The sequence below is a fragment of the Halichoerus grypus genome, chromosome 7, assembly GCF_964656455.1.
Source record: "Halichoerus grypus chromosome 7, mHalGry1.hap1.1, whole genome shotgun sequence".
In the NCBI taxonomy this organism is placed as follows: Eukaryota; Metazoa; Chordata; class Mammalia; order Carnivora; family Phocidae; genus Halichoerus; species Halichoerus grypus.
Window position 1 is genome coordinate 66,487,576 of NC_135718.1, and position 7,436 is coordinate 66,495,011.

Here is a 7,436-nt window from a genome sequence, read left to right on the forward strand (position 1 = left end):
TATCTGACAGAGAGAGACACAGCAAGAGAGGGAACACAAGCAGGGGGAGTGGGAGAGAGAGAAGCAGGCTTCCCGCTGAGCAGGGAGCCCGATGCGGGGCTCGATCCCAGGACCCTGGGATCATGACCTGAGCCGAAGGCAGACACTTAACGACTGAGCCACCCAGGCGCCCCTGACCCTGGGCTTCTTGTCAAAATAGAAATCCTTAGGCTTCGTTCCCACCCATTCCAATGGAATGGGGGCCTGGGAATCTGGGTGATGTTCGAAAAATTCTCTCCTTTAAAAAAATACTTTCTTTAGGGGCGCCTGGGTGGCTCAGTTGGTTAAGCGACTGCCTTCGGCTCAGGTCATGATCCTGGAGTCCTGGGATCGAGTCCCGCATCAGGCTCCCCGCTGAGAGGGGAGTCTGCTTCTCCCTCTGACCCTCCCCCCTCTCATGTGCTCTCTCTCTCTCCTCTCATCCTCTCTCTCAGATAAATAAATAAAATCTTAAAAAAAAAAATACTTTCTTTATAAATGTTAAGATCACAAAAGTGACAGCTCTACAAGTCTCCATTCTCACACAAACATATATATGCACAAGTAAAGAGAAACTCCTCCTGTGGATTTTTAACAAATGGGATCATGCTGTATAAATTAGCCTGCAAATTGCTTTCCTCTTGTATGTACACATCAGACATCCCTCCAGGTCAATCAGTATATGTGCCACCTCATTCTCTTTAAAAGTCATATAATATTTCTGATTCCACACATAAAACCATCACTACGATCCAGGCTTGAGCATATCTATTATTCCAAAACTACCTTATGCTGCCCAGGAATCAATCCTTCTTTTGTCCCCCACCTAGTCCCCAGGGTCACCATAGGTTAGTTTGTATTTTCTGTAATTTTTAATAAGTGGATTAATAGAGTACAAAAAATAATAAAAGTCATGTACTATTTCATGGTGGAGATGGACGCAGTTATACAACCATGCCTCGGGCTCTAGGTGTCAAGGCTGGTCCTGGTCTGCTTACTGCCCCGCGGCCTTAGCGGTGCTGTATTTAACATCGCTGTGTGTATTCTCACCGACCTGCGCTTTCATTGCTGCAGAACAGCTTCATAAAAATGGGATGGGTCCAGGGGCGCCTGGGTGGCTCAGTCGTTAAGCATCTGCCTTCCGCTCAGGTCAGGATCCCGGGGTCCTGGAATCGAGCCCCGCCCCGAGCTGCATCGGGCTCCCCGCTCAGCGGGAAGCCTGCTTCTCCCTCTCCCTCTGCCCCTCCCTCGCTCGTGCGCGCGCGCGCGCGCTCTCTCTCAAAGTAAATAAATAAGATCTTTGAAAAAAATGAGATAGATCTGTAAAAAGATATATGTAATTTTTTTTTTTAAGATTTTATTTATTTATTTGACAGAGAGAGAGAGAGCGCACACAAGCAGGGGGAGGAGCAGGCAGACCCTTAACCAACTGCGCCACCCAGGCACCTGATTTCTTGCATTCTAGAAAACATTAGCTATTATTATTTTTTTTTTTTAAAGTTTTTTATTTATTTATTGAGAGAGATAGTGATAGAGCATGAGAGGGGGGAGAGTCAGAGGGAGAATCAGACTCCCCGCTGAGCGGGGAGCCCGATGCGGGACTCGATCCCCGGACTCCAGGATCATGACCTGAGCGGAAGGCAGTCGCCTAACCAACTGAGCCACCCAGGCGCCCCTTGCTATTATTATTTTTCAATGTTTGTCAATCACATGACAAGGGCATATTGTCACATGTCACTTTATTTGACATTTTCCTGTAAGTGAAACCGAGCATCTTCTCCTGTGAATACTGAGCTTTGAAATTTCTTCTGTGGGAAGTCTATTCATTACCTTCCACTACTTTGTTAATGAGCTTGTCCTTTTCCTGTGAATTTGTGGCAGTTCTTTAAATATTGACCATACTAAATCTTTATTTACTGTAAGAATTGAAAACGCCTTTTTCCAGTAGATTTTTTTTTTTACTATTATCTTAGTTTACTTTTTCTAAACATGCAAAAATCTGTCATTTTTATTTAATCAGATTTGTCTGGTCTTTATGGCTTCTAGGTCTCATGTCTGGCTTAGAAAGGGCACCGAATACTGTAAGATTATACAGATATTCACGTCAATTAAAAATTTTTATTACTTGTATTTTATTTTTAATATTTGTGTTAAAATATCTTTGGGGGGCACCTGGGTAGCTCAGTCGGTTAAGCATCTGCCTTCAGCTCTGGTCATGATCTCGGGGTCCTGGGATCGAGCCCCATGTCGGGCTCCCTGCTCAGCAGGGAGTCTGCTTCTCTCTCCCCCTCTGCCCCACCCCATGCTTTCTCTCTCTCTCTCAAAATAAATAAAATCTTTTAAAAAATAAAATAAAATAAAATATCTTTAGAATTTATTGTATCCCTTTGGAATTTATTTCTGGGTATAGCGTGAGGTAGAAGTTTAGCTATTTTTTCTTCTAGGTAAAGAGCTAATTATGCCAGCATCATTTATTACTAAAACAATTATTTTCTCCCTAAATTGAGATATCCCCCCGGTTATATGTTAAGTGCTTGATGTCTCTTGAACTGATTTCTGGGCTCCAGTCTCTTCACCAGGGCCACTCAACTCTCTGTGCCAGGAGCAAGTTTCATTCCATTACAGGAGTTTTGAGGTCATTTTACCATCTGGTAAACAAGGAGAGAATCTGCCTCTTTCATGAGCTGCTCTGGTAAGTCTCATTACTGACGGTGTGATTTGGGGCAAGGTGGGTTAATGTCTTTATCTGGAAAATTCAAGACCCAAACCCTGCCTTCCTCACAGCTTGGCTGTAGGATGTCATGAGCTTGTCTCCTTCCTTCCCCTCCCTTGGGCCCCGAGCATTCCACCCTGAGGTCAGCCCCACCATCCTGGAAGCCCCAGTTGTCTCTGGGCAGGCTCTTTCTCTGCCTCCCATTTCTCTGCAATAACCCTTCTGAGCAGATGATGCGCGACTTCTCACTTCCAACCCTGACTTCTCACCTAAGTCCGCTTCTGAGTTTATCTTTGTTTGTAGAGTTTCTTCATTAGTTTATGCTTTTTCCTTCTTCCAAACAGGATTTGAAGTGACTCAGACCAGGCTTCTGAGTTGCCTGCTGGGCATCCCCTCCCTCCTGCATTCCAAGGTCACGTGTGAGCCACACTTTGCCACACTCGTTTCTACTCCTTTCAGTCTTATTCCTCAGCCTGGTTAAAGCAGCCTCCTGGTCACTCAGACTGGAAATAATGGCTGTGGTGTCCTCTCTCTCTGTCACGTCCAAACAGACACAAGGTCCTTTGGGGCCCCCTCTGCAGCATCTCTCAGCCCCGTGGTCCTGCCTTCAGCTGGGGCCTTCAGCGGCCTCTGCCCTGTGACTGTGGCCCCTGACATCCCCTGTTTTCCTGCCCTTCCACACCTCTTTCTGTGTGACCGCTCCCCTGATCAACACCCCCTATAGCTCCCCATGGCCTGTGAATACCATTTGAGCTTCTTAGAATGGTTATGAAGCTTTCCAGGTTCTGTCTTTAAAACGATACTTTTGGTTTGTTTTCTATTGGTAGGCCTATTTTGTCCAAATGTGTTTTAAAGTGATCACAAAAGGAAAGGTCTCATCTCTCTGAAGGAAGTGTGTAAATCTGATGGGAACATGCAAAGATGAGCAAAACAGCCTTTCTTTGCCAGGGCCCGCTGTTAACGACTAACGTCTGTGTCAGACGCTGGAGGCCTGGGGTGAGGAAAGCCCCTGCCCTGTGGGGCCTCCAGAAGAGAGGAGCTTGCCCGGAGCCAAAGCCCTTCTCTTTCCTGCTAAAAAGGTACAGGTACAAAGGACCATTAGAACCGGCAGAAAAGCAATTAATAAAGTAAGTGAAAGGCAGAACTGAAACCACAGCACCTATTAAAGAATAACAGATAACAGGTGAAGGCTAGCAAGGGTATGTTCCTATTAATAGCACCATCTATTTACAGCGGTGGCCGCTGGCTGAGTTTATTATCACCGGGTCCTCTGCTAAACACCAAAAGGGCCTTATTTCATTGAGTCCTCCCCACTGGCCAAGGAAGTGGGATGGTTATGGCTCCCATTTATCAGACGGGGAAGTTGTTTTGGGTGTGCAGTAGTTCGCACTGGTCCTCGAGCGGGGGTGCAGGCTGTTCCTCATGCTTGTCCTTACACTGGTCCTCATGCTGGTCCTCGCACTGGTCCTTGCACTGGTCCTTGCGCTGGGGTGCAGGCTGGTCCTCATGCTGGTCCTCATGCTGGTCCTCGAGCTGGTCCTCGCGCTCGGGTGCAGGCTGGCCTTTCAGCACCTGCGTGCTTCTCAGGCTGTGAGGCTGCCCTTCTACAAAGCCGGAAAGACAGGCTTCAGCCCATGTTGAGATAATGCCTATGTGGAAGATGAGAGTATTTTTTTTCTAATTGCCCCAGAATTTGCAACCCAGGAGCTGGAAGCTGACACTGCAGCACTGCTCATCTCCCTCCTTCTCACCGCCTTTTCAAATGGCCTCCTGGGATCTCCCAGGAATGAGAAACCAGCCTTTTATGGAGTCGTACAATTCCTAAAGGCTTTTCCCTCAGCTATACAAAGCTTTGAAATGACCAGGTCACCGCCTGCAGGGACTCAGTTATGTTTTTTAGACAAGAAACACCTTCCTTGTAAATATTTCCATTTTCTCCTGTTACTTTTAGACTCGAGGGACGCATTCGCTGAAAAACATAAGAAAGCTCTTATTCATTGCTGTTATGGATACAGATACTCTTATTTTAATAAAACTGCATATTCTTGGAAGCATCTTTTTCTGGCTTTTCTATTAGCTGGCTCAGGCTGTGGTTATATTTGGGAAAGCCTGGACAGTTGGCTCTTTCTACCAGACCCAAGGTGGCTCCGTTCACCTGGACGTCAGGAATGAAGAAGGGGGCGCAGATGGGAACATAATGAGGCAGGATTTGGATAACAGCTCTCACTTCCTTCTTACAGAAGGCCTCCAAACACCTGCTCTCCGCGGTGCAGCCTACCTGTAGCCGAGATCCCTCCAGGCTAAATCACCAGCTGCAATTTCCTTCTTGGTGGCTCTATTGTCCTTCTTTGTAATTATCTTAACAGCTCACTATTTCATCTTCTCCAGTCACCACAGTCTCTTAAAAGAAACCACCTCTACTAAGAACTCCGCAGTGCACGCTGAGTAGCACGGTGTCTCATTTAGCTTGCAAAAAGGAGCTCCTGAGATTTTATTGTTTATAGATGTTTTGTAAATAGGAACCATGTAAATGCTGCCGAGGAACTTTCTACTTAAGTGAACTCCCCTGGGAATCCCTTTGTAAGGCAAAGAACTCTTTTCTGATGTTGAAAATGTGAATTGATCTGTTTTGGAATGTGGGTATCCAAGGTTTTCTTAGCGTGGCCTCTGGTGCAGCGTGTGGGGACAATTACAGTGGCAATGCGAGATGACACACGGCTGGCTGTATGGGCGGCTTCTCCAGGAAGAGAGGTACTTCTGCAGTACAGGACGGCTCCTCTCCACCCAGGTGGCAGGATTTGGATGTGAAGAATAAAATTTGCCGTGACATCAAATACACAATTGTGACAGCCCCCTGCTAATTTAAACGATTTCATGTTAGGCTTTTAAGTCCTTTTGGGGGTTCTTTTCATCCTCTTATACAAGGAATGCTGATTTTGACTCAGTTAATCTGGAGGCGAATTTAAAGATGCAGTTTTCCAACCAGGACTTTGGCTGGGGGAGGACAACACGGACTCCAGTGCTGGACGACATTTGATACAGTTTACGTGATAATCATGTATTTTCAAGAGGTACTATTAATCCAAAGTGGATTAAAGACAGCTCCATATTTTATAACCCTTTCCTCATTTTGGCATTTTTCTATTTTTTTGTCTTCATCATAAGGGAAGCCCCAGTACTCCTCGGCAGTTGTTAAAGTAATAATGAAACAAATCCTAAAGCTGTATTTTTATATCATTCCGCCCTTGCCACGTGCAGGCCCGACAACCAGAGACTCTAGAGACTCAGGCATTAGCGAGGGCGTTATCCACACGTGTGACAGATGAAGCTCCTCATGGAGAGGAGAGGGGGAGGTGGCCTTGTGCACACAACCTCCTGCCCCCCCCCGCCCCCGCACGTGGGCACACAGACCAACACTTACATCCACACACACTTACACACACCGCCTCCCTACTCCCGACTGGCACACAAACCAATATACATTTGCCAACCCACACTCATACTCACACATACTCCCAACACACACCCACATATACACTTTAAGCACTGTCAGAATGCTTACCCGGGCTACCTGGAGCAGGTCCGGGGCTGGGCACCATGAGTGGTGTTCAATTGGTTAAATAAGAAGGCTATTAGATTGAGGTGTCTCTGATGCCCTGGTGGCCTACAGCCTACACAAACCAAAACTTAAGCCTGTAAACGCCTCAGGGTTTCAAAATTGAAAGGTGAAGACAACCAATCACAAACAGCTACCTAGGCTTTAAGCCATAGCCAATCAAATAACTTCCTTTCTTTGCTTCTGAAACTTCTCTTTGTAAGTCTTTCCTCTAATCCTGTTGGTGGAGGCTCCTAACCGCTTCTGGCTTGGTGCTGCTCAATTTGAGTCAATTTTTCAATTAAATTAAACATTTTAATATGCTTCAGTTTATCTTTTAATGATAGAGATGAACTAAATGCAAGTCCCAGTCCTGGTGGGGTCAGGCCAACTCTGCCAGGTCATTTGCTGGGTCAAGAATGGTTCTAGGTAGGGGCGTCTGGGTGGCTCAGTTGGTTAAGCATCTGCCTTCGGCTCAGGTCCTGATCCCAGGGTCCGGGATTGAGCCCCATGTCAGACTCCCTCCTCAGTGGGGAGTCTGCTTCTCCCTCTCCCCCTGCTTGTGCTCTCTCTCTCTTACTCTCTCTCTGTCAAAGAAATAAAAATCTTAAAAAAAAAAAAAAGAGTCTCTTGGTTTGCCTCTTAAAAAAAAAAAGAATGTTCTAGGTCAAGGGTCTTCAAATTTTTTGCTCCTATACTTTCTAATACCTTTTCCCCATAAAATTATGTGGCTCTTATATATTTTTCAGTTGCCATCTAAAATGTTTCATCTACGTTTAAATAGCCACAAAGAAGATTTTTTAACATATTGTGAATACTGACACTTAAAAATAAAACTGCCATATCCTTCTTTTAAAGGACTCCAGTGGAATCATAGTAATTTGATGATTACTAATAACCACTTTCATGGATACATGACCAAACTTATTTTAATGGTTGGAAATTTTCCATTGTTCCCTTTTCTCTTTGAATAGTTATTCCCATGTCATTCCCACCAATCCTAATCTAATCCTAATCCTAAAATTCTAATCTGATCACAAAAGTATTGTCTTTTGTTGATCATCCCATCTTATGCCTCTGCCAAATAGATGTAAGTTGAAATCTAAAAAT

At 45.3% G+C, this 7,436-nt stretch overlaps 1 long non-coding RNA gene across 1 annotated transcript; it reads left to right on the forward strand.

The window, feature by feature from the left end:
* Positions 1-3,759: 3,759 nt before the first annotated feature.
* Positions 3,760-6,649, forward strand: LOC144382574 (uncharacterized). Its single transcript, XR_013449758.1, has 2 exons — positions 3,760-3,810; positions 4,972-6,649. It is a non-coding gene; the product is annotated as an uncharacterized LOC144382574 (long non-coding RNA).
* The last annotated feature ends 787 nt before the right edge of the window (positions 6,650-7,436 follow it).